Consider the following 27,824-nt stretch of genomic DNA (forward strand, 5'->3'; position numbering starts at 1 on the left):
CCAGCTAAGTTTCATTAAGCTTAATGGCAGATTTTGTGCCACTTGTACAATTCACCACAGGGTCTTAAGAAGTGAAAAATGTTCATATCATTCTGCAGACGAAACATTTTTTCATAGAGACGCTTGGAGAAGTCTTTGAGTATTCTGGAAACATCATTAGAACAGCAGTAAGTGTTATTAAAAGGACCCTGTGGGTTTTCAAAACAACTGCGGGTATTTATTTTTCAGAAAAATGAATGCTTAGCTCTGTGACTTGAATTTAAAACCGATCAATGAAAGGCGCCATTGTTGCCTGATTTGTGTGTTTTTCTTTCACACCAGATCGTTTGAGGATCTAAAAACAGTTCCTTTACTCTTCAGAGTCCAAATAAAACAGCACCAATCAGTCACAACGCTGCCTCTCTGACCTCAGGCCATTCCCATATTTGTCGAAATGGATCAGCCAATAGTAGGTATGATAGGAGGTTAAGCCCTTATTAAATTCCACTGGAACAATGATTGATGATCTGAGCCTGCTAATCTATAGTCCTGTCTGGAGGTGTTAATGTCTGACATGTGCTTCTCAGTGGGTATCACAGCGGCGTCACCTGGCCTAATGACCCTGCCTCTTAGAAGTCAGCAGGTCTCTGGCTCGACCTGCTACAGATCTGCTGTTTGGAGGATGGGATGGTTGTGCACACACACTCACACACAAACACACACAAACACACAGACCTGTAGATGAAGGTGTAAGATTGCCGCCACATCATCACAAAGGTGTCACATTTTTACTGAGCTCACATGGAGAGGGTGTAACTGTGAGAAATGGGTGTGTATTTAAAAGCTTAATAACACTCAGCTGTTTCTTTTCAATCTTCTGTCTTCAGAGCATCTTAATGTTGTATATAATTAAAGTTTGTCATGTCCGTGTGATTATAGTCATTCCTTGTCTACCATGTCTGCCGCACTATGTTTGGGAGCATACCCATATCACATTCATTTGATTAAAATTTGGCAGGATGTCATGCACATGTCACATTGGTGATTTATCTGTGGCTATTTATAGAAGCTGGGGGGCTGTAATTGCATTCTCGTGATGGCTGATTGCGTAACGGGATGTGTAATGTAAGTTGATGGCAGCACTGAGTCATATTCTGCGTAACTACATTCAAGACAGAGCATCCGGTCACTTTAAAGACCCGTTCATTCAAGACTCTTTTTTTTATTAATTTGATATTAAATTATCTTTGAGATCTGGGTGCACTGAGGGTCAGTCTGGAATTAAGAGTCCGTCTGACACTTCTGGTTTACTTTAGAACCCACTTCAACAAAGCATCTCTTAGTAATCCTGGAAACAAAACCTTAATTTTGTTAAGCTCTTTTTCTGCTTCCATTAATATTTTTCCATGACAACCTGCTGCACCTGGCACACTAGCTCCCACTGTCTGTACCTGAATTCTTTTTTAAACGACAGACCCCCCACCCACATCTTTGTTACAGCTGTCACACACTCCACCAAAACAATTTTAGATTCTGAATGAAAAACTCCTTAAAAGACTCCTGTTTATTCAAGGTTGAGCGTGAAATAAAAAAAAAATATAACCTCAGCTTTGATAGAAAAATTATTAACAAATAGCAGTTCGACATGCCTGAGTGTGTGTGTGTGTTTGTGTGTGAGAGAGAGAGAAAGTTCAAACGTTTGTGACAAAGCTCAACAAGAAGGATCACACAATCCAGCCCTCGCACAATCCGAAAATAAAGGTTTATTGGCGAGGAAGTTTCTCACAAGGAAAGATTTTTTTATATATAGCAGCAGAGCACAATAAAAAAAAGAACTGCAAAAGTCAAGCAACAGAAATAAAATAGAACTGTTCCTATCAAAAATATGACAGAATGTTATTAAAAAAATATATTCGCAGTACAAGCTTTGGGATGAAAGAGCTGCACAGCTTGTGCTGGTTTTAAATCCAGGTATCTGCAAATAACTTACCAAGGAATGCATGAAGGTTAACTGTGGCAACAAACATCCAGGGATCATTGGATTTACAGGCCAATCAATTTTTTAAAAGGCACAAACTTAGCCAGCCAGCTGTCTGAATACTGCAACCCAGGGTTGTTAATCACCTGACATCAAATAGTACCAAACAGCCACACTTCCTTCTTTCTTATCCTGAGATTTGATTAGAAAGAAGCAAATTATTAGATTGTATTAAAATGTGCAAATGGGCTCTATTGGCTGAAACACGGTTACTGCAATTTATGTTTCGACTGTCTCGTGACATAGGTTTAAGCTACTTTTATCATCAAACTGTATTTAACATATAAAGTCTGACTTGAGAGTGATATGAAAACTGTGACTTCAGTGATTTGGTAGGGATAATGTAACAATGTCACAATTTAGTCATTAAAGTCAAGTAGGAGTTATAGTACAGCCATGACGTACTGAAAAGAAGGACTTTTAACAGACAACTTATGAAGAAGCCAACTTGAAAGTAATTCCAACACTTTCTCAACCAAACGCCAAGAAATCAAGCCGAACACCCCACAACTATTTACTACACTGAACACAGAGGCCAAACTGAAAACCAACTCCTCAATATTTTACTAGTGAGACCAAAAAAAGCTGATCTCAAACGTCACAACTCAGACTGCTGCTACAAAAACCAAACATTGCACATGCTTTGCACCAATGTACTGAAGCATTTTCTTTGTCAACATTAATTGTGAAAGCAAGATTTAAGAATTGGCAAATTCACATGGGCAAAAACAAGGGTCATTGTAATCTTTAATGTTGGGTATGGATCAGAGCTAGAGCAGAATATCCTCTGATCCACACACTTGGAGTTTGATCTCTTTCATCTGCAGTCCATATGTCTTGGTGTCACTGGGCAAGACACCAGGAGCGTCACTAGGATTAAGGGACAGGGGGGGCTTCAGCCCCAGGAGATACAAATGAACAAATGTGGAACAACAAATAGAGTTAATAACTGCTCAACATAGAGGCTAACGCCACGACTTTTGCAGACAAAACAATAATAGTTTTGTATTAAGAAGTCAGAGTGATAACATTTTGGCACATAAGTAACTGGAAACGATTTAGAATGTAATTTAAGGTCCTTTTTAAATCTAAAAATCTCTTAATGGTCTTGCTCCTTTATATTCATCAGATTTGCTTTAATCATTCGAGCCAAGAAGGGTTCTCGGGTCTTCAGGTGGCCATCTTAAACTCTTTTGAACAGAGCTTTTCAGTGAACAAAAAGAACCGATTTGCTGTTCTGTGTCAGCCATTTGTTTGCAAGCCATTACTGAATACAAATTACCTGCACATTTCAGGACGAACAGCTCACCCATAACTGCGAATGGGTTCTTACCGCTCATTTGAAAAAGCTATTCAAAGACATGGCCAGTGGTGTGTGGATGTGTTAGATTGTGGTTAGACTTGAGCTAAGGAGCAGTTTCACTCTTAGTATAAAGGACTTATCCATCATTGTATGAATGTGTGGGAGGGGACAAACGCTGACATGTGGTAAAAACACAGAATGATTTTATTTACTCAGAACACATTTGGGCAATTGGGTAACTCAATCCCTTCCATTTGGCTTAGTAGACTTAAAACATCTTTATTTCTACATGCTGATTTTTTTAAGTGGCACAAGTTTAAGGGCAGATCATTGCATCCACTGGTGTACCCAACACAACTTTATTAAAACTACTAAAATACATGTGACTTTCACCTTGTAAAACCACATTATGTAAAAACGCCCCAATATGTAATAATGTAATACATTTTTACTTTATCATGTAATTTTGCTGCATTTCATAATCTGACGCATTTTGTAATAAAAATCTGGAATGCAGTATGTAATAAACTTTGCCGCATTATGGAATAAGTTTTTTACTCATTACATGCGGGCACCCACATTTTGTAATAAGTAATGCAATATGTAAGAAATTATTACATAATGCGGCAAAGTTTATTATGTATTGCACTTTAGAATTTTATTGCAAAATGCAGCCTTATTACATAATGAAGTAAAAATGTAATACATTATAACATATTGGGGCGTTATTACTAGGGATGCACGATATTATCGGCACAATATCAGTATCGGCTGATTAAAGCTTAAAAACACGTTTATTGGTATCAGCAGATATGAAAATTTCTACCGATAGGCACAGCCGATAAGGTGCTATTCAGTTAGGATTATTATTATTTTCCATCTGAATAATAAGCTCCTTAAATAAAATGTAGCACATCATTTATTTGCACTGCAGAGCTCTGTGTCTGTAACCAGGTTGTTGCAGTAGCTCTAAAATAATCAAATGCAACTTGGTTATGTTTAAAAATGCATTGTACATTTAAAGTTCATGTGATCTCATGAAATTATTTTTCTGTATTTCAATACTGAATGTCTTGAGTTTGAAAAAATTAATACATTTCTTATTTATGGTAAAATCAAATGTTTTTTATCTTGTTTTATGTGTGTTTCTTAAACAAATAAGACCGTCACAATTAGAGTAACATATAAATTCCAGTACAGGATAGACTTAGCTTTCTTTACAGTGAAAAAAACAAACAAACTTGTGATTATCGGTATCGGTATCGGCCAAAAGGGGTTTCGATATATCGGCATATCGGATATCGGCAAAAATCAAATATCGTGCATCCCTAGTTATTACATAATGTGGCGTTACACACCTTACTAAAACTACCAAGACTACCAAGACCCAGGTTAAGAGCCACTTTGTCACCTCCAATGATTGAACAGCATGGCCTGATCAGAGATCTACTGTAAAGAATAATTTGTCCAAATAATCCTCCAGCACAAACACCATGCAGCACAAAACTGAGCTCCGAGTCAAGGGGAATACTGAAAGAGAGGACTAGCTTGTGGATTTATCAACTTGTATCTATTTCCCTGTTTTTTATTTTTTCTGCTAAACAGAATACATGTCAGGACAGCCAGCTAATGTTGATCGCCTGCTGTGTTTGCATTTGCATTTGCTGTTTTTTGTTTACAGGCTTGTGAGCTTATGTGTCTATAAAACCAACACTGTAAAAATTGTAACCCTGAATATTAACAAACTTTCCTAATGTGTGAAGTCTCCCATTGGTTTAGAATCACTTATAATCTAAAAGTCATCCTAAGTAGCTGTTCAATGCCTCTTTTGTTGGGCAATAATTTTGCAGCAATCTAAAAAATGCCTTCCTAACTAATTCCTTTGCACAGAATTATAAATTCCTCTTAAATGTCCATACACGGTGATACTAGTCCTGTGGTGTTGCATTATTCAACAGTGGTGACGGGACTTAATTTGTTTTTAAGGACTATGATAACTTTTGAATGCATTATGTATGACTGTGCTATACAAAGAGAGAGCATAAGTGACAAGCTTTTACTTCCAAAATTAACTTTCTCAGCCGAATGACACGAAAATGCAGCCAAGTTCATAAATAATTCCAAGCTCAAGCAAACATGTCAATAGATAGCGGCTTTGAACGTCACCGCAGCGGGGCAGATCATGTCTTGCTTAATAAAACACTCTATTTTTGGAACAGGTCAGTGCATCACATTGAGCCTTGGCTAAGTGATGTGACCGCAGCGCCTGTTGTTCTCATTAGTAAGCCATAGGCTAGTCACAAACCAGTGCCTCAGACAGCCGTCAGATGGTCTCTAATGCACCGACTGACTTTTTAATGTCGGGTTTCTGAAGGCACAGGGAGACAGAGACACCAGGAAGACTTGTGAGAGAATATTTTAATTCTGCTGGAGGCAGATGGATGGTTTGTTTGTGTTTGTGAGTTTTTTGGTGCTGTCAAAACTGCACCCTTGCAGTGCATGGTGCAGGAATCAGAAAGAGAAGGAGACATTCAGATGAAATTTACAGCAGTGAATTCAGACTGACTTCATTTAGGATGTCCTGACTCCTGAGCAACATTAAACTTTTCTTGTGCTGATACTGCAGAATAGCTCACAGTGTAAACATGCAGGAGGAGAGCCTCTGAAGAGAGAATGTGTGCATATACCTTTGTGGGTGTGGGTGAGGCAGACAGTTTGCACAGAGTAAACTGGGAGCATAAACGAGTCTAGAGAGACAAAAGACAAGCTGCTGTTTGGTGCTTTACATACAGAAAGTCAGGTTTTTATTATGTTATTTTAGACACTGATAGAGCTAAGTCTTTGTTTCAAAATATACAAATTAAAGTCTTATTTTTCAACTATCACGAGACACATTAAGCTATGATGCTGGGTTTGCTGGGGTCTTAAGGATCTGTTATAGAAATATTTAGTGTTTCAAACCATTTATTTTTCATATTCTCATGCACTTTAAACTGCTGAAATTCTGAAAGCATTCTTATTAATCTGAGGTAAGACAAAAAAAAGACTTAATCATTAGAATAGTGCATGAATTGCATTTTCAGTACTAAGGTTCCACTTTAGGAAGATTTGCATTGTCATCATTAACTCCCTCATTATCCTTTAGTTGTAAAATGTAACTCATGAATAAATCAAATGAGAGAAAGAAAAGAAATAGAGTCAACTGATTCAGACTTTACAGCTGCATCCTTTTTGACTCTGAAAGGATTATGAATTACCTGACAAAAACCTAAAACTATTTTATAAAGTGCAAAAAACAGAAAACTTATCAGGTGTTTTCCTCTTGTTTTCAGTAGAAAATGTCTTTTTAGACTTAATGTGAGCCACATTCACCTGACCAGTCCAGAAAAATGTCTTATTCTGAGTTATTACTTGTAACAAGTTTTAAAAATCTGCCAATGGGACAAGAGAAAAGTTACTTGTATTAAGACATTATTCAAGTTTTAAGAAAAGTTTTCTTGATCCATTGGCAGATTTTTTTTACTAGATACAAGCTATTCAGACCTCATTTTTGTCTTTAAATAACTTGAAACAAGACATTTTTCTGGACTGATCAGTAGAATGTGGCTCATACCGAGTATAAAAAGACTATTTTCACTAAAGACAAGACAACACTTGATAAGATTTCAGTTTTTCGCAGTGGTGCAGTCATTTACCAGATGGTCTCTTTGACATTTTCAGCTGCAAAAAGTTTTAATCTTGCTAAATCTCTTTAAGTTATCATATGTGCATTTCTTTAATAATTTCTGCTAGTAATGAGTCTAGCAGCAGGTCAGACTGTTTTAAACTCAGATGATGAAGTTTTATCACTGCAATCAAAGGAGGATTTAATGGGAAAATTATTGAATGAAATGAAGTTATAGCTCAGGGTACACTGTTCAGCTCCAGCTTAGTGGAGGCGCAGATTTGAAATACAAACAGGTCATTGCTCTTGAGGCTGAGTGTGACAGGGCGTCATAGTGAAAGCACTGTTTCAGACAGGTGCTGCAAAAGTTCAGAGTATTTCAGTAAAGGCTGTGAGACACTAGACAATTTCAAACCAGTTTTAGGACCAAGTTAGTCTTCCTTGGGAATCAGAGGGTCTGACCTGATTTGGGGCTTTTTTTTCCAGATTATTTGTCTGGAAAATCCTCAAGTGTGTGATATCAGTATAACTTGGTGGATGGTAATTGTTAAACATGTTTTATATATTCTCAGCCAGACTGCTGACATCAGAATACCTGCAATGAGCCACTATCAATCAATCAATCAATCAATCAATCAGAATTTAGCCCAATGTTTAGACTATGTGCCCCATGAGGCAATCCCACTCCTACCCTGATTTCTGCCTGATCCAGTGTCCTGTGCTTCCTGAATACATTATCATTACCTCCGCCAAGGAGGTTCTGTTTTTGGGAGAGTTTGTTTGTCTGTGAACAACATAACTCAAAAAGTAACCAATGGATCTTGATGAAATTTTCAGGAAATGTTTAAAATGGAATAAGAAAGAAGTGATTAAATTTTGGAGGTGATCTGGATCACTGTCCAGATCCAGGATTTTTCCAAAGGACTCTTTATCATTGTGAGATAGGGCTGTTTTCACCATATGTGTCTATAACTCCACCATAAATGGTTGGATTGCTTTGCAAAACAATACAAGACAAGGTCACCATAATTTCTGACAGATGTAAAAGTACGATCCAGATCCTGGCAATATTCTGGATACTAAGATCTGGAATATGAAATATGTACTGGGTCATCATCATTTTCAACACTGTCAGAAAACAAATTATGGTACAAACCTGCAACTAACACCAAATTGTAGCAGACAGTCTGCTGAAAGGGAGTATAACATTAAAGTAAGACTAAAGTGTTGGTGAAAATCACAATATGCTCAATGAGTGCTTTTCCAGTTAGTTTTATTATTGTTGGTGGGTACATTTCAGCACTTTTTGAGTTTTGGTGGGGCCATCTCTACTGCCCCTACCCAACTCTATGAGGCTAAATATAAATAAATAAATAATTTACTTTACGGGCAAAGAAATGAACAGATACGTCATATTTTTGAAGTGTTTTCTGAATAACTTCTTCACAGTTAATGCATCTTTTAGCAATGATAAAATATGCTGTATCCCAAACACTAGCACTGTCCCAATATATTGTTAATGTTGGAACAAACACTGCCTTTTTCTGTCTATAGTGACCATCCAATCTGTCCCCTCTTCATTTCAAAACTGCCGTTCTCCCCGCAAGCTATACAGAGCACATCCTGTCCAGAGAACTGCTGTCTCTGTTTTTACGCCCAATTCAATTACAGAGGTTCTCTAGTTAACAAGATCTCTGATGTTTGAGATCAGTCAATAAAAGAATAAAACCAGCAATGATGACTTCATGTTGTCTGTGAGATGCATCTCACCTTTGACCTTTTCCTCCATGCTACCGCCCTGAGGGAGCAGAGTAATCTATATCAGAGATCATGGCTCTCTGTCACAGACCCTAGGATCTCCATTTACCTCCAGAAGCTTCTGTGCCAGCGATGCATAATGTTGAGCAGAAGCAGAAACCAAGCTCAGGATTGAGATGTGAAGATGATCAGTTTAGATTTAAAGACCAAGGTTCTGCAGTAATAGACTGAAACTGTCGTACAGATCAAGGACTAAACTTAGAAGTCCCTGAAAGGTTCCAGAGCTAAACCCAGAAACTCTGGTGAAAACCACTTTCAAAGCAATCATAGCTCAGTTTGTGTCTTTTTACTTAAGAGGAGTGTGGGAATGATGTTATGGAGATTCTCAAGAGCCAGACAAGAAGGCACAAAGTTGAACATTAGGCAATACATCTCAATGCCAGGTACACTTTAGAAAGGGAAAGCTGTATTTCACAGCAACAGTATCAGACACCTGCACAGCATGACCAAAACACTTTTTTAGCTCCTCTTATGTGTTATACACGAGTGGCACTTACTGAAACAGATGAGGCAGTTGTGGCTGGAGACATTACCGAAGTCAAACAGAACAAAATGATGAATTCAAAGTCCTAAAATTCAGGTAGACAGAGCTTGGAGTATCAGCCTCTGACTTGGAAGTCTGAATACCTGGATTAAATATGTTGCTCAGGATTTGAGGTGAATACACGTCTACTTAAAGAGTTCACTAGAACAATATCAAGAACCTCTAACCTACTACTATAACTCCCTACATTATATTTACAGAAAACCTCTGTGCTTGAACATATCAATGCTCAAACTCTTCCTCTCTACATCAAACTATGCTGCTGAAACTCGTGATTTAGACAGTCAGTTCTGAGCTTCTAAAACTTAAATATGAAGTGGGAAGTACAAATGACAATTTAATACTTAGTTAACATATTACAAGTTTGATTTAAAATGATTGTGAAGCACTTCTTAATCAAAAGTTGAATGCACAATCAAAACTTAAGTCCAGGGATTAAAACATAATGGCTCTACTCAGACATTAGCTTTTAAAGAGTGGGTATTAAGCTCCCCCATATTTTGAATGTGGATTTAAAAGTAACAATGCTACATGTCCATACTAAACATGTTCAAATGTTCATAGTGCTACTTACTCAAATGTTGCAGAAATCCCTGCATCTGTCTATAAATTGCACAAAATGGTCTGTTCTAGAAATAGCACAAGAGCTTCATGAGATCTCAACAAGATTTCCTGAAACAAAAAGGTCAACATACAAGGATCTCTGACGTGGTTCATGATGCAGTGGAAGAGCAGGTCTTAAACACCAAGGTCTGCCTTTAGCTGTGCATCAGACAGACCTTGAGAGGGCCAGCCACTCAGAGAGAGAGGGCTTTGCCAAGCAGGGAGCCTTAAAGAGACAGACGCTAAAAGGAGGTGATTCAGGCAAAGGCTGAAATAAGGGTTTTCTAAAACACCAGTGTGAAGAAAAACACAGATTCTCTTTTAAGCTACCACAGTGATACCAGAAGGACAATATTAAGCTTTTGAGAAAGCACAATATCCTCTTTTTAAGTAAAGCAGTCAAAGCAGATTCAAGCCAAACAAAATTTTTGAATTTTCTTCCCAATCAAACATGACATGTCAAATTCAGGTATAATTTAAACAATGCTTGTTTTGATCACCAAAGGTCACTACTATTGTTATTTTTATTATTTAGCTATAGTTAACGCTACAGTTTTATCATATGATGCAACATGCAACATGATGTAATGTGCTCTATCAGCCTGAACATTTTCACATTGGGTTGTGGTATTGTTATCATTTCATTTGTTAACCTACTATATGCAGGGAGCTTTATTCACTGCTACGTCAATTGCTGCAGGAAATCTGACAATTGGTTTATTGATTGTTCTGTGATGAAATAAGAAAAAAGCAGCTGCAGATTGATCATTCCAATTATTTATAATTATGACAAAATGTAGCAACTATTTGAGTATATCTATACTCCAGTGAAACTAAGCTTTGCTCATTGATAAGTGGCTTATTAGCCCCATTTTAGTGGTGCTGCATGAATTACACAGCACTTTGTGTCTGCCCATCTTGGAAAACAAGTCAATGTACTTTAAAGGGTTGTAAAAAATCATTACAGTCATTATCAGACTCTCATGTGTGATGATAAAGAAAATGATCCGGATTTGGCATCATACTGTGTGAATGGGCTGTAAGTAATGCAGTGAGAAGCCCCTGAGAGAACCAGTAGCAGGGATCAAACTGAAGGCAAGATAAGCTGCACTGTTGCGGCATCCCTCCACCCACACACTCACCCTGCTCACTCACAAACACACACACACACGTTCATACTACAGTCATCCCTGCTGAAGGATGCGTGTGCGCTGAGAATATGCTGTTTGTGTGTTTTCCACTTATTGTCTCCATCATTCATTCCTCTCCTTGTCATCCCTCCACCCATCTTTCCCTTCATTCTCTCAATCCCTCCCACTTTGTTTTGATCTCTTTCTTCTTTTCTCTCCCACTCTCTGTCCGTCACAAAAACATGCACATGCACCCATCCATCCACCCACACACACGCAGTTGGCACGGGCGAGTCCCCGACAAACAGCACCATTTGGCATAAGGTTATGTAAAGAAATACAAAAATTGGTGCGGCACCGCTGCCTATCGGTGTCTCCATGGCAACAAAGGGAGCAAGGCCCTGTGATGTGGTGTCAGACAATAACAGATATTTAAACCTAAACAAAGAAATTAGCCTTGTGAACAGATGGTGGGATTGGGTGCTTTAAAAACACAGCATAGACCTTTTTCACAACACTTAGCTTTTGATATTATGTACTCCTAATAAAAAAAGATTCATTATGAACTTAACACCAAACAATTCTGCAAGTCCTGCACTGGGCTTCACAAGCTATGCATGAGCTCAAGCGTAGCCTTGCCTTGAACACAATTTGAGCACTGCAGAGTCTTATATCTTACATCAAGCTTGATGTGGGTGCAAAGTATGTTAGTCATAAAGACTGTATGATGAAAAGATGTAGCCTCCCTGACGTCACCCATCTGTTTCTGAAACAGAAAATAAAGCAAATTAGTAGGGATGCACAATATTGGATTTTTGCCGATATCCGATATGCCGATATATCGAAACCCCTTTTGGCTGATACTGATACCGATAATGATAATCAAACGTTTGTTTGTTTTTTTCACTGTAAAGAAAGCTAAGTCCATCCTGTACTGGAATTTATGTCACTCTAATTGTGACAGTCTTAACTGTTTAAGAAACACACATAAAACAAGACAAAAAACATTTGATTTTACCATAAATAAGAAATGTATTATTTTTTCAAACTCAAGACATTCAGTATTGAAATACAGAAAAATAATTCCTTTAGATCACATGAACTTTAACTGTACAATGCATTTTTAAACATAACCAAGTTGCATTTGATTATTTTAGAGCTACTGTAACAACCTGGTGACAGACACAGAGCTCTGCAGTGCAAATAAATGAAGTGCTACATTTTATTTAAGGAGCTTATTATTCAGATGGAAAATAATAATAATCCTAACTGAATATCACCTTATCGGCTGTGCCTATCGACAGAAATTTTCATTTCTGCTGATACCGTAAAACGTGTTTTTAAGCTTTTATCAGCCGATACTGATATTGTGCCGATAATACCGTGCATCCCTACATATTAGCTATTGTGGCCATATTAGAAGTGGCAAGGGCTTTGTGTACTGTGTGCCTCTGATTGGGCAAGCTAGCGATCTTTATATTCTTTGAACTGCTGAGTAAGAAAAAAATTCAACCCCTATACAGTGTGTGCTGATAGTGAAATTAACAATCCAGACAGGAGACTTTTTTTGAACCAGGCTGTAAATAGGTTAATTTCCGCTTTGGAAATGACTTTTTTGGGTTTGGTGTGTATGTGACTTCCACTACTTCCGGAGCCAGCCTCAAATGGACACTGGAGACACAGCAGATTATAGCACTTCCACATTGTCTCATATTCTTAAGTTATTTTATATCCATAATTAATGTATAGAAAAGAACAATACTCCCCTTTTAAACTACAGCTTGTTTTGATTGACAGCTGCACCACTCAGTGTCACTGGCCACGTATACATGGACCCAAATATTCCACTTGCATTCGGTTTATTTGCTCAAACTGAAAGAATTTAACCTTTGTATACACCTCATTCCGAAAGAACAGTGCCAATCTGAATGGAAATTTAATCGGTTTCACAGGGGTGGAATATTCCTTCTCCCGAACTGATTGAGGTATCATGTATCCACTCAAATGGAAAGTTGTCAGGGTGCATTCTTTCAGTGCATGCTCAGATATGACGAAAGACACAACTAGAGATGTTCCTTAATTTGTTTACGTTTGTTTATGTTTGTTTGCGCATGCCCCATTGACTATTATGTTTGATTATAGCGGCGCATGTAGACCAAAGATTGGAATATTCCTTTCCATGTATACGTCTGTTTTCGGAAAAGTCATTCAGAAAGATGAAACACTCCTCATGTAACCGTGGCTTCTGTTATTTTACACTACAGTTATCACCAAATCAATACACTTTATTGCTTTACACCAATGTATTATGGGTTTTCCTTGATTCTATTTTAATTAATTAAGTAGACAGACAGATGGATCTATGCCATCTGTACCTGAAGGACATCCACACATGTACCTGCCTATCTATCCCACAGGTTAATTGCAGGTTAATTTGTTAGCAGTGAGTCAACATCTTCAGAGTAGGGCTAATTTCCCCCTATATTAAAAAAGACCTTTATTAAGAAACTAAAACTGCAGCACATTTTGCTTTGTTTCATCTGATGAGTTCTGAGATAGAATTAAACTAAATTCAGTGCCAGTGGGGACTTTGTTATTAAAAGACAAAGAAGATAGTCTAACTGGTAGGAGATGAGGGATCATCCATTTATCAAACCTCATCACAAACTGGTATTTAACCATAAAGCAATGCATGCTGAAGCTAAATCTCTTCTGAGATCCCATTTGTTTAATTTGCACCATCTATTAAAATACACAATCTTTACCAAATTTTTAACTATCTTCTTTTAAAGAAAGCAGAGGAGTTCCAGCGCATCCCACTCCACTGATAAGCCTCTGTCTTCATTTATGCTATGCTTTAAAACCCCTAACCTGTTGACTCCTGGTCTGGCTCTGCTCATTATGTCCGTTCGTCATCGTAGTCGAGCTAAATATGTTCTGGTTTTGACACAGTTTATTTTATTTGAAAATCACTTGGTGTTTTTAGGTAGTTTCCGTACACAACTTCCTGTCCCGCTCGATCTTTCCTTGAGTGAAATGATGCGTCACAGCTCGGCGTCTGGCAAAAATAGGATGACTGCATATTTCCTGCGACCTGCCAGACCAGCCATGCAGCTGATCTGAATGGAAACCTATCTGAGCCGGTGCTGTGCAGCAGAGACGGACTGCAGACACATCTGGTGTATTTAAGCCATTACTGTGAGCTTATACACTGCTTATAATAATAAAATGTCACCAAACAGGAAAACTTTTGTTATCCATAGTTATATGTTTGCAACATATAACATTCTACCAAATTGTTAAAGCAAATCACGCTCTATTGATTGGACGAGCCACTAGTTAAGGTCCTGATCAGTATCTGAATGCTGAGTCTGAGCAATGGGGGAATTAAAGAACAACATGGGCTCCTGTAAAATCCTAGACCAAACTGTAAACCTCATCATAATATGAGACCACTCTTGTACTCTGACATCTATTCTACAACTGGCTGAACAAACATTTCTCTTTGCTTAAATGTTGTTTGAGTGGGCAAAACCCACTTGAGCCCAGCTGTGCTCAAGTGCTCGGTTTTTATTTTAGTAACTTTGATGGAAAGAAGGAAAAATGTGATTCACTTTGACAGTTAAATAATAATGTAGCATTTTCCAGCTCTTCAGTACAAACATGATGTCCACAGAGACAAAGACTGAAAACCCCATAAGTGTAAATTATATTTATTTATCAATTTTGTGAAACACCTAAAAATACATCATTTTAAAAGTTCTGGATCTCTAGTAAACTTCCAGAGCAGTATCTTAGTCAGGCAGTGGGACATTAAAGAGGCCAACGACAAATTTTCCCTGTAATCTCATGACTGACTTTCTGAGAGAAAGATGTGCATGACTTCCCTTACGAAAAAAACATATATTGCAGCATATTGGAAAATATCATGTTATATATTAGGTAATATATTCCCATACATGAGAATTAGTATTTATATTTTCCAATATATTGCAATATATGGAAAGCGGCAATTATTTGTATATTTTGCAATATATTGCAATATATTTCATGAATATATAATATATTGTATATGTGCCCTCAATATATTATTCCATGTATATCATAATATATCAATAATATATTACAATACATTTAAAAAATATATATTGGTACATATATTTTTCTTTCGTAAGGGTTCTTTGAGCAAATTCCATAAAATCATTTTTGGTGAGAGAATCAGGCTGAGAATTGATACAGAAGCTAAGCTAATTAGCTGCCGTTGACTGGTCGAGTTTTCTCCCAATATTCAGTGAATCTTGGAAAAGTTAACCACATCAGCTATTATATCCAGTGAATTACACAGTTTTCAAATAATGGTGACCTCTATTGTACCATATTTTAAAAAGTACAGGTTTATTAATGTACTCTTTGATTAAAACTATCATGGCCCATACATTTTTTACAAAAGATGCATAAATATGAGCAGTTGAGCAAAAACTGATTTTTTTTTTTTTTGCTAAGTCAGCATTTCAGGGTTCAACTTTTAGCTTGTAGCAAGTGTGTTCATGATTCAGGAGCCAAATTTTCAAGGAATATGATTGTTTTTTTAATGATGTAATGTTGTGGTTTGATGTGATCATGCAGTCTAAACATCTAAGGAGGGTAGCTGTTAGCTGTCAGGCAATTATTTTTCAGTCTTTCTGGTTTTAATTGGAGTGTAGTCTGCAAGAGTAAAAGAATAAACCTTTTTACTTCATTTTTCAAACTTCTCCAGAGATTTGTAGGGTACTTTTCTGCCGCCAATAGTTTTATTTGTGTTATTGTGACAGTGAAAATCAGACACATCAGTAATTATTGTCTCTTTGAATGGGCAACAAACAAAATAGGTAACAAGCAGAAACAGAACAATTCAAGCCTGAAGCATCAGGTAGTGTTTGTTGGTGCACAGCATACCAACCACTGCCTCTGCTGGCTCATCTCCATCTTCTGTGTCCTTGTCTGAGAGGAACAGGGGAACACTGATGAGCTATGAAAGATGGTCTTTACTGCTGCGGCTAACTAAAGAAACACACAACAGATTATGACATTCTGTTTGTTATTAGCCAGTAGTTAGATGCACTGTCTTGAGAATCCATGAACCTTGGATGCAGGTTCCTCAAAGAGAATAGAGGTTTAGGATGAAAGTGTTGGCTGACGGAGTCATAAATGTGCAAAATACCTGCCAAAGTGAGGTTTTGTTGTCTGATCTTGAAAAATAAAATCCACTTGGTTGCTGTCTAGTTAAAAAATTTGATTAGATCTGATAAGATGGATTCAGCACCAACATCTACAACGTCTTTGTTGTGACATTTACTGCTCATATGCAGGAGTTACCATAAAAAGTAAGGACAGTGCCGATAAGTTAGAAATTGCCTTGTCATGACCTTTTTTACAAACAGAATGTGGTCTCTACAGGGATTTTGTTCTGCACATAAATGGCTCTAAAAGTTTTGCCTCCTTACTGAGCATCTTATCCATAGAAAAACTCCCCATACTGCATGGACACACCTATACTGCAGAGAAGAGTGGTTCTTCTCTCACACACACAGCTCTACACAACGGCACGAGGCAGGGAGGGCAGGGTGCCAGAGCACACAACAGTTTATCATCCAGTGACTCGTGTCTATCAGAGGCGTTAAGGTGTGTCAGCAAACTGCTGGTGGAGGTAAAGAGAAAAAGCATCGCAGCAGGAACAGCTTATTGGGGTGTAACTTTGAAGAAACGCGCTTGAGCAGAGCTTTCAAGTAGCAAAGAGCTTGTTCTTTTTCAACGTGCGAGTCATTTGGTTTTAATGTTTTACCTGTGGCTCAGGGACTGAGCGCCGGCTTTGGCTCAGGCTGCAGAGCAACCTATTGACAGCCGGAGGAGAACATATGAAGAAGAGAGACAGGGGAGAAAATGGGACCAGAGATTGTGTGTTGGAGAGCGGCGGACAAAGGGGGGAGGCAGAGACGGGGTGAGGGAGGCTGAGGCCAAAGAAGAGAGGGCTTTCTTCTCTTGTTTTCCTTTTGGGCTCCGTTCAAGTTGCCCCGCTGGGAGAGAAGCCTGCTCTGAAGAGGCGACTGTTCAGAACCTTGCTGGCATCCCGCATGTTTGTGTGTGAGTGAGTGTGTGTGTGTGTGTGTGTGTTTTGTATGCCATAAAGAGTGAGGTTGATGGAGTCAGTTGGACACTGATTGGAGTCAAAGCGATTATCCCAGCAGAGAAATTGTGCTCTGACAGTTGCTACCAAGGAACACAAACACACACACACACACACACACACACACACACACACACACACACACACACACACGTGGCATCAACACACATGAGACTCTGTGACACCAGAGGCTGATTCATCTTCAGCACACGACCCGCCTTCTCCCACTGGAGAGCACCATCCTGACCAATGACCTGATGTAACAAGCCAGGCCACCATCTGCGTGTTCCCTGAAGCTGTGGAACTTTATCCTCGACGACTATCCAAAACAGTGCCCTGCCACAGCATTCAAGCATGTCATCTGTTGAAATAATGATCCATGACAAATTATGTTCATCACAGTTAAGCTGTCAACAATTTCCAACCAGCATATAACAGGTTAGACAGAAATACTCAACCACTTTTCCAGTTAGGCCTGTCATGATAACAAATTTTGCTGGACGATAATTTTCCAAAATATTATTGCCGATAAACGATATTATTGTCAATATTATTTTGATTTTTTTTTCCATTTTTTCATTGACGTAATTATGATAAATGGGATAAAATACAGTGAGTACACCATATCAAAAGCAAGAAACTTCAATTTCTTAAGAGTATTTAACTGTAATTAAAAGGTCAGGATCTTTTAAATAAAATAAATTAGACAAAAAATATAATAAATTTAACAAACAAGAAAGAGAAAAAAATACAATGAAAATGAAATGGACTCTCTTTTAGAAAAAAATAGTGAAAATAATTAATACTTATCAAAAAAAAAATAAAACATAGACCCTGTCTCTAAAGAAAAAATGAAACTCCAAAAAAGAAAAAAACAACAACAATAAAAACTATAGTCTAAATACAAGGGAGTTTATACAGTTCCTGAATTGTTTGTAACATGTACTTTTTCCCAGTCAATCCGTACTGTCTGTCAAACATTTTTAACATTTCTGGCTTTCAATCGTATTGAAGGGCTGCATTTCTTTGGCAATGTAGCTGTCTTTGAGCGCCCACCATTTGGCGCTTTTATTTCTATTTACTTTGCAGACCAAAAGCCTCAGTAAGAGCGGATTGTCAAAGAACAAGGCTCCTCTACACCTCCCCTTCTTCTTCTTTGTCGCCACTATTTTCAAACAAATGCAACATATCAGCTCGTTGGTGTTTATGAGCTCACACTTTGTTCATTCTGATAAAAAACAAAATATTCCCACACTGGGACTGTGGCAGGCGGCTTAAGAACCGTATCTTTCGTGCCATCACTCATATTAGCGTGTGTTTCCTCCTTACCCCTCAGGACGCTCGCTTCAGCTCTCTTCGTGTGTACGCGCGAGCAGCCCCGTCGCAAAAGATGCCAAGGATTGCATTTTTGACAGATGCTCACTCAGCTATAAATCCGCTAAATCCGAACCTATGCATCTCGGAGTTAGGAAAGATAGACGTAGTAAGCCATCTTCTCATTCAGTTTCTTTGGTCGAAAGAGAGGAGGAAAACAAACATGCATGCACGTGTCAGTTTATCGAGGCTGGCAAACTTACCGAGGACGTTTTTATTTATCGTTCGGTTAATAGATTTATTGATTATCGTGACAGGCCTAGTTCCAGTACTTCAGTGTCTATCAAACTACAGTATAATATCACGCGTCTGCAAGCTGTGAAAATCAACATGAGTGGCCTGCAAACCATGAAATCTGACTTCTGCAAACATGACTTGCTGCCGTTTTGGTGCAAACAAACCTGAATCAACATGTTCCATGTCTTCAGAAACCACTTAATCATGTGCAGGCAGTCACAGCCAGATAACCTTTCAAGAGCTCAGCTCTCTGTTTCGCACTTTTGTATGTTTAACTTCAGGCCCCTTCCACATAGTGAATTAATTCCTGCTTGTCACAGTTGTTATAGATTTTTCTATAATACAAACATGTAATTCATATGAAATGCTGCAGGTCACAAAAAGCTACATGTCAAGATACAGAAGGATGATGGGACACACAATCCCCTTCCTTTTTATTTGTGGCTGCCGGCTGTATTTATTGTTTGTGAGCTTCAGTTTCTGAGTATCCATTACTGAAGCTGTCAGAAGCTATGAGTCCGCTGTCCCAGATTTCCATCTTTGCCATCTCAAGACAATGCCTGGAATGGCTCTGCATTATTTAAAAACCTGTATCTGATGTGCTTAAGTTTACAACTGTTTGCTGATTTCATGCTCTTGGCTCTGCTTAATTCAGGATGCATATTTACAGCATGCTTCATCACACAGCTCATCTCATATGTGCCGGGGTCTTCGGCGAAGCAAACATGACACACAAACACAGGACATGTTGATCAGCCTCAGGACAACAGATTATGTAAGCAAGTTGTTTGTGCAATCAAATTTCAGCCACCACTCAGGAGTCATTCATCTCTCTGGAGAGTAAAAGTGACAGCATTGATTTCAACAATTCAAACTGATGTACTCAGCTTTTTCATATTTCATTTAGGTTTTCTCACCAGCCTGCTGACAGGGCAGGTGTCACACAAGACTCTTTAACCCTAACGCCTCAAATACACCACACCACATCTGCAGTCCATCTCCATTCCATTGCACGTTTACCGCATTTTTCAACTCTTACTGGCTGTGTGTTTGGTTGGACAAGCTACATGACTGACAGACAACCGAAGTCGTGAGACGGAGAAGTTCTTATTGATTGATCTTATTGATTGACTTATTTATAAGTCTCTTTTTATTCATGACGGGCTGTAACACCTCAAACCTGCAGAGTTAATAATGTCCGTTTATCGTCATAGTCAAGCTTAAAATGAACCAGTTTTGACATGACATGGTATTTTGAAAAACAAAGGGTGTTTTTATGTAGTGTTCCGCTCAATCTTCTCTACGCTGAATTTATGCATCACGGCTCTGTGTCCAGCAAAAACAAGATGGCTGCACATTACCTGCAACACCACAAGCCATGCAGACTGACTACGATGGAACTGTGGCTACGTTAAAATGCAGTCAATATTCGGGTTAAGGTCAATATTCCGGTTTCTGGAACATTCGGAATAACTGTTTACATACGTGAGCAACCAAAGTTATTCCTTTTACTTGGTACACCTATCAAAACAGCGATGAATTGACATCTTGAGGCCCAGAGACTGTCATGAAGCAATGCACATCATCTCTGTTTTGTCTTGCTGTATCCATAGCAACAACATCAACAGCAGCACGGCAGACTTCCTGTTTTTAAAAGACCAAGATGCCTTGCGAACAGAACATGCGCAGAAGAAAAATTAATGTTCCTCTTGATGGGGATATCCTGATAGGGGTACACATAACCAAATATTCGGCTTAGAAAAGAGGATACATGGGGTGTTTTTTGGGTTTTTAAAAACCGGAATATGAGCATATTCTGGTTTTTCAAAAGGGTTATTGGTGTTTACATGGCTGTGCGCAACGGCCATGGCTAGTATAGTAAATATGAAAGGGTTTCGGACTTCAGCCATTGACTTGAATGGAAACTTGTGCGATCCATTGCAGTGATGGAGGGGAGACGGGCTGCAGGCACATTTGGTGGATTTTAGGGCGCAACCTGCAGAGCCAAATATGAAACATGAGGTCAGTACCTCTTATAGCCACAAGAGGCTTGCACAAGAAGTGAGTCATTTTCAAAGGGGAACATCCGGCTTGGAAAAATGAAGCCTGTGTGGAAGTGCTAAAAGTTGCTGTTCATCAAGAATCCACTTGAGGCTTACCGCAGAGAGACCAAGGGTAACGTACACACCCAGCCATAAATTAAAAAGCATTTAACAGCATGGTTCAAAAAACAGCTTGGGTCTTAAACGCTGATTTCACTTTCAGCTCACACTGTACGGAGAGTTTTTTTTTTTTTCTCACGCATTGTTTAGAGGTTATTAGGATTGTTTGTCCAATCAGAGATACAGCTCAACTCATGTGACTGAAGGACTCCCTGTGACTGATTGAAAGGAAACTCAAAGGCGGGGTCATAACCAATGTGTCTACCTCTGGGGAAGACAGGGGACGTTGTGGAGACTATGTCCATGTTTTATACCGCCTAAGGTTATTTCCAATCAGCCTCACACTCTTTGCTTTACATTAAAAATACATGTACAGAATAGCTAAAAAACAGATTAAGCTCATCAGGATAGAGAGGGTGTTTTTGAAAACCTGATAACTTAAGATCTATAAAACCTTAAAATCACATAAATCATTTATACCTTATTTGAAAGGAGGCTGTGGGCTATCTTTCTGCCAGGTGTCAAGTTCACTGACTTTTACCTCTCAGTGTGTGTTGGGCTGTCGCTGCTTTTAACAGATTTTTTTTACATCAATTATTCAACAAATAACACGGCTCAAAGTCTTTACTCTGGCTTTTCCACTGAGTAAAACTCTGGCACCACTTTTTGATGTGCCAGCTCCAACTGGCAGATATCAGTGTCTACACACTGTGTTGTTAGCCTACTCAGTGTTTCTCATACAAGATTAATTCATGGCAGTCTGTGCAAAGGAGTCAGGATTATTGCTGACCTTTTGCAGCAGTTACAGGGGAGACAGCAAACCATCCTGATTAGCTCTGTGTGTGTCTTCTGTTTTATTCTAACTTATCTGTTATACACCCGTTGATCGTGCTTCCTAGATGTTGGTAAGTCAGAAACAACTCTGCAAAGTCTCTTGCGCCCTCTCCACTTCTTCATTCAGCGCACAGAATCTCATTTTAGGGTACACATGATGGTTAGCTAGCTAATGAGCCAGCTAATAACCCAGCCACAGGCGTTTTCTGAAGAAGCTAGCATAGCTTAAGGTAAGCCAACCTGTTTCTCCTCTCTGGTGCCAGCCACTAATCGAAATAAAGTCTACTTTGTGTTCTGCATGCCATGCTTGGTCCAGGGTTTAACCTCATATGAGGTCAAACGCTGAACTCCAGGCTAGCTAAAAAATAAAACATATGTACTTTACATAGATCTGACTCCTTCGTAACTGTGCATTACCAAGTTTATATGATATGTGTCCGCTTTTAAGAATACCTATGGCTTTTAGTGAGTTGGTCACAGATGACTCTCATGTGCTCCATATAAGCCAGCCCCTGTTTGAGAGTTGGTTGTTAGCCCCCCCTCCCCTGAATTTATAATTTATTATAGAAAATTAAAAGGGTACAGTCTTCTAACCTCTCAGCAACAGACCACGCACTGTCTGAATGCTTTCAATGCATGGTGTTTGCAACCAATCTGTTGCATTGGGAGGGGGCTAATGACAGTATTCAGAGCACAGACAGAGATGAGAGAAAGGTAGCACGCACACCAGGAGAGGAAATGAGCAAGAATTACAGCTGAAGATGTAAGCTATTGACACATTTTACTGGAGAACAACTGCAGTGAAACAATATTGTCTAGCATTTAGAATACTTGAGTTCAGCAGACATGACTGTAGCAGGGAAAATCATCATGTAAAAACATAATCTGGGAATGACGGTTTGTTCTAATCACACTGAACAACAGTATTTTTGTTTATTTCATTCAAACAGTAAAATCTGTTTATTTTTTCCTCGAAATATAAAAAATCAAAATTACACTTATTTTGTTTTAGGACAGCATATGAATTTCAGATCAGCCAATGATGCCACAGCCAAATAATAAGAATAAATAAGAATGTTGCTTCAAATCGCTGATTTGTCAAAGCTACTTTGGTAAAATGTGTTGTTTGCAAGCTGACCCTTGCCTCTGAGCTGCACCAGATGATCTGGATCTTTCAAAGGAGCAGGTCTTCTCATCACTAATGGCTTTTGGTCAGTGTGCAGCATATCTTGTGTACAAATATGAGTTTGTAAATTTTGCTAAAGGTGTAAAAGGAATGTCTTTGAAATTTTCTGACCCTTTTTGAAACTAATTTTTCAAATCAGAGAAACTGCTCTGGCAAGGATCATGCCCTTAAAACATCATAACTTTTTTTTAAAGTTATGATGTTTTTCCTGAAGGCTTCTACAAAGCCAGGAGGAACATGGGTTGATGTTAAGAGTATAAACCAATAATCTTGGTCTCTGTGCTAGACAGGTAATGGTTAAGAATTTAATACATAACAAAAACTCATTTTTAATATGTAGGAATGTCCTACATGTTACTGCTTCCGCCTCATGCACGTTTCCACCTTTTTAAACCCTTTGTCTCTTGAAAGTTGGCTTTAGTAAAGCTTAAGTGTTAATTTTGTTCAACATCAATATGGTGATGGTAACTTTCTTATTTCCTATTCAAGTTAAGTTTAGTTTGGGTGAACTTAGATCACTCTGCTTTACTGAAGCATTTGCTGAAATGTGTATCACAGATCAACTAAATAATTTCTCTGATTGGCTCTAATCCGATTGTTGCGATGGGGATTGGGATATCCTTAATGGTAGGTACACAGCAGTCACAACAGGTGATGAAATATTTGATTTTTAACAAGGTTTTCACTTTCAGTCCAGCCTTCCCCTTAACTGAACATATAATTGCCTGTGTATTTTTTTTAATTAAACTTAAATATAAATACATTCGGAGTCAAACTTTTAGTTCTGAATTTCATTTAAAACTATCTTTGCACAGTGTAACATTTTTTGGATTTGAAGACAAATCTATTCTGCCAAGCTTTAATTCAATTTACTCTATTCTTGTCCCAACTTGCTGTTGACAAAGTGCTCTTGACTTATATGAGTGTACGTGGATGCATGTACACATTTATTAACACTTTCCTCTCCCTGTATACATCTGAATCTAAAGGGATGTATACTTCATGATTGTGGAAAATGGACTGAAATGGACCACTTATCCTGAGCTGTGACATTTTAAGTGGCTTCTTCCCAAGGCCTCTTGATTTAATATCCAAATGCACCAGCCATTTTTATCTGTGGGTTAGAAAATGAAAGCAGCGAAATGAGTGCTTGCATTAAGCAGACGTATGGATGCATATGCTCGTAGAGATGGTGAGGGTTCAGTATCGTGATTCAGTGACACTCTAGAGGGTTGCAGTAACTGCCTTTAACCACAGCTTTTTATGTGGTAGATAATGCACCACACATGTATGAGGAACTACCTTAGAAATAACAGCCTTTTATTCTAATTAATGAGGACCACTTTGGTGGGATGAACGAGCCACTGGACCTGCAGGGGGCTGATTATTGGTCTTCAGCACCGGGGCTTTAGAGACACAGTTGTTCAAGCATGGCAATAATACCGCCAGGCAAGGGCTATAATTCCCATCAGACAGATCTACCTGCACTACCAGACACGGGGTATACCTGCAAATCACTCCACAGACTACTAGAAGTTACTTAGGATTACAAGCATCTGTTCAAACACTAAAGTCTGATAGCTGAAGAGCCTCTCTAACAGAGCCTACGCTGTCTGTGGTTGAGTAGCACACTGTCTGTTTTGGAGGGAGAGAGTCTGTCTGCAGTGCAGCAGTGCACATGAACATCCAAAGCAGCTCTTCTAGCTGGCTGCAGAGGCTCTGTGCTTCACCAGGCAGGCTGATTTACACCGAGGGGCGAGGACACGCAAACCCAGGTTGTAAATCATCAGTCACCACCCACAGTCCACCACTACCACCCAGTACTTGATGAAGAGCTGGCACGACGAGTACTGTGGATGAGTGTTTCCCCAAAAAGTGTGAGATGCTGACATCTGAGCTCATCCATGGGCACACAGACATAGCAGTGGAAACATGCCTGCACACTTTCTCAACACAGACTCAAAGCACTTCATTCACAAAAGGCACAATCTGCCCACTTGCAGCTCAACCCTGCATGACAGAGTTTACATTGGAAGCATATAGCCGCCCACACACCCCCATGCACTTGCTTTCACACACACACACACAAGCTCAGTGCAGTGTGCTCCCCCCATCAATGCTGTCATAGAATCTCCCTGTTTTTTTTTCTGCCTGTGCTGTACTGCGCTCCAGACTGCATATGCCTGCAGGGTTTCCCTCAAAAAATAAGACAAAAAACTGAAATGCAGCACTTTTTTACCCCATCCTTCAAAAAATTATCCTTAGAAAGAAGCATATGCACATTAACAGAAGCTTCCACCACTCCCTTACCCCTCATATAGATGACAGAATGGATGAGAGTGAGAGGAACATGTGTGTACAGTACGACAGAGTAAACACATCCAGCTCTGCTTTATTACTGGAGAAGGCAAACAGTTTCAAGTTGCTGCAGTTGATCTGAATTTTATTGCAGCTCTTTGGCAAATACGAGATGCTCAGGGGGACACAGTGCTCCTATAACACACAGAGAGAGCACAGATTTCACAGACACACACATTAAAGCATGCCATATGTTAACCATGTCCTATGTTGGACCTGTTTGCACACAACTTCTGCCAAAATCTCATTCATCAGAACATGATAACCCCTCCTCAGGGATGAAGGAGCCAAAAGCGCTTCACTGCCTCACAGAGCATCACACAGAATAAAAACATCCAAGCAGAGGGAGAACTTACCTGACACTGAGTCTAAAAGCAGGAGGGATCTAAGAGCAGAGGCTTCTCTGTCACCCGGAGACAGCAGGACATAACAGTCATATGTGCAAGAAATGTTGGCTTAAAGACTTCATGAGCTCTTCTTCTTCTTCTCCTCTTTCATCTACCTTAAGACTTTTCTGTCATGTTCATCCAGACCTTTTTGTGACACATTAAGGGGGGTGCCAAAAAAATTAAGGGCTTGGAACAAAAGAAGGGTGGGAAAATAACAGTGAGATGCTCAGATCTGTTCCTCTGAGACGAGTTGCGAGCGCACCGAGAGGACCATCCACTGCAGCAGAGCAGAGCGCAGTGAGAAAGGGAGAGGAGAGGCAGGCAAAACAAGCACTCACTGCTGCTGCTGGGTCCAACGGCATGGAGGAGAGAAAACCTGGGGCTGGATTCCGGATCCTGGATTTCTCAGTTACTGAGCGTGTACCAGAGGAGATGGAGTTATGGAGAAGCACAGAGCAAAAAATAGTGGTGGTATAATATTTTCTCAAATGGCAGCTTGCAGAATTTCAGACCAACTCTAGCTATTTTTTTTTTCATGCTCAGCCACATATTCACTACTTTTCTCTTTCCTAGCCCAAAGATGTCTTTTTTTTTTCTTTTTTCCAGAATCAGAAACAGAATCACAGTTATTCACCAAGTATCTCAAGAAGACAAGAAATTTGACTCCAGTAAACCACATTCTCTCCATACAATTATTATAAACACAAACTTAATATTACAAAAATAGAAAGAAATAGGACTTAAAGTGATACTCTGGGATGGAACAAGTTGGGTCCTATCACAAGGTTTAGGGCAGAAATTACCCCTATAGCAGTGTTTTTGTGCAGCAGAAGCCCAGGGCACTCGCACCAAACACCCCCTCCCTGCTCGTCTGCCGGTTTCCTCTGCACTCAGACAGGACCATATTTTACTTGACCAAAAACACAAATAAACAGACTCCCACCGAAAAAATTTGATATGGGTCTGCATTCACGCTTTATTTAGAGAATTTTCAGCGCGTTACTTTCACACAAAAACACCGCTAAATAATGCTCTAGTTCTCATCGTGTCTCTTCGTCCTGGCAGACTACCTGCGTTTGTTTATATCTGGCACGCTGCGCGCGCGGGCTGATACACTAAGCGGCGAGTGCCTCATAGCCAGCTGTGGCTCTGCAGCGGAGGTAGCGCCGTTTTACGACACGATGAGAACTAGAGCTTTATTTAGCTGTGTTTTTCTGTGAAAGCAACGCGCTGAAAATTCTCTGAATAAAGCGTGAATGCAGACCCATATCAGAGTTTTTCGGTGGGAGTCCGTTTATTTGTGTTTTTGGTCAAGTAAAATATGGCCCCGTCTGAGTGCAGAGGAAACCGGCAGAGGAGCAGGGAGGGGGTGTTTGGTGCGAGCGCTCTGGGCTTCTGCTGCACAAAAACACTGCTGTAGGGGTAATTTCTGCCCTAAACCTTGTGATAGGACCCAACTTGTTCCATCCCGGAGTATCACTTTAAGAAGTAAATAATAATAATAATAATAATAATAATAATAATAATAATAATAATAATAATAATAATAATAATAAAAATCTATGTACAGAGAAGAATAAAAAAGTATTTACACATTAGTTGAGATGAAATTAAAAATTAAAATATTCAAGTAGTGCACTAAAACAGATGTCAAGAACTGTGCAATTTGCAAAAGAAAAGCAAATGAAACATGATTGTGCAAACAGAAACAGACAGGCTGTAGCTGTACATGAGGTTTGTGAGGTATAGGTGTTGTTGTTTTGGCAGGGCTACCTGTTCATCAGTGTAACGGCCTGGGGGAAGAAACTCCAGAACGTTTTCAATATTAACACCCAACATACGTGTTTATTTTCTTTCTCAATCTCACCTCTCCTTTGGTGCTTTCTCATGTTTTTCCACCACATGGAATAAAGGTTTGATAATATGCTTCAGAAGGACTGCACATAGAATGATGCTGCATTCAATTTACGTAACAGCTCACATTATCCACCCAAAGAATTCCAGACGCCTAAGTGGATATGCATATTTAAAGCATGCCGTTT

At 39.1% G+C, this 27,824-nt stretch overlaps 1 protein-coding gene across 8 annotated transcripts in view; it reads right to left on the reverse strand.

The window, feature by feature from the left end:
• The window catches only part of dlgap2a (discs, large (Drosophila) homolog-associated protein 2a), a 251,386-nt gene that overhangs the window by 151,199 nt on the left and 72,363 nt on the right, over nt 1–27,824 (reverse strand). For 4 of the 8 annotated variants that reach the window (XM_074691346.1, XM_074691345.1, XM_074691348.1 and 1 more), the window contains exon 1: nt 25,750–26,054. The exons of the other annotated variants lie outside the window; for them this stretch is intronic. The gene's annotated coding sequence lies outside the window, so the exon portion shown is untranslated. Of the gene's footprint in view, nt 1–25,749; nt 26,055–27,824 lie in introns of those variants that run through there. 8 annotated transcript variants of the gene reach the window in all.

Source organism: Halichoeres trimaculatus, unplaced genomic scaffold (genome assembly GCF_033239565.1).
Source record: "Halichoeres trimaculatus isolate MK-OKI-2021-1 unplaced genomic scaffold, fHalTri1.1 fHalTri1_scaffold_17, whole genome shotgun sequence".
In the NCBI taxonomy this organism is placed as follows: Eukaryota; Metazoa; Chordata; class Actinopteri; order Labriformes; family Labridae; genus Halichoeres; species Halichoeres trimaculatus.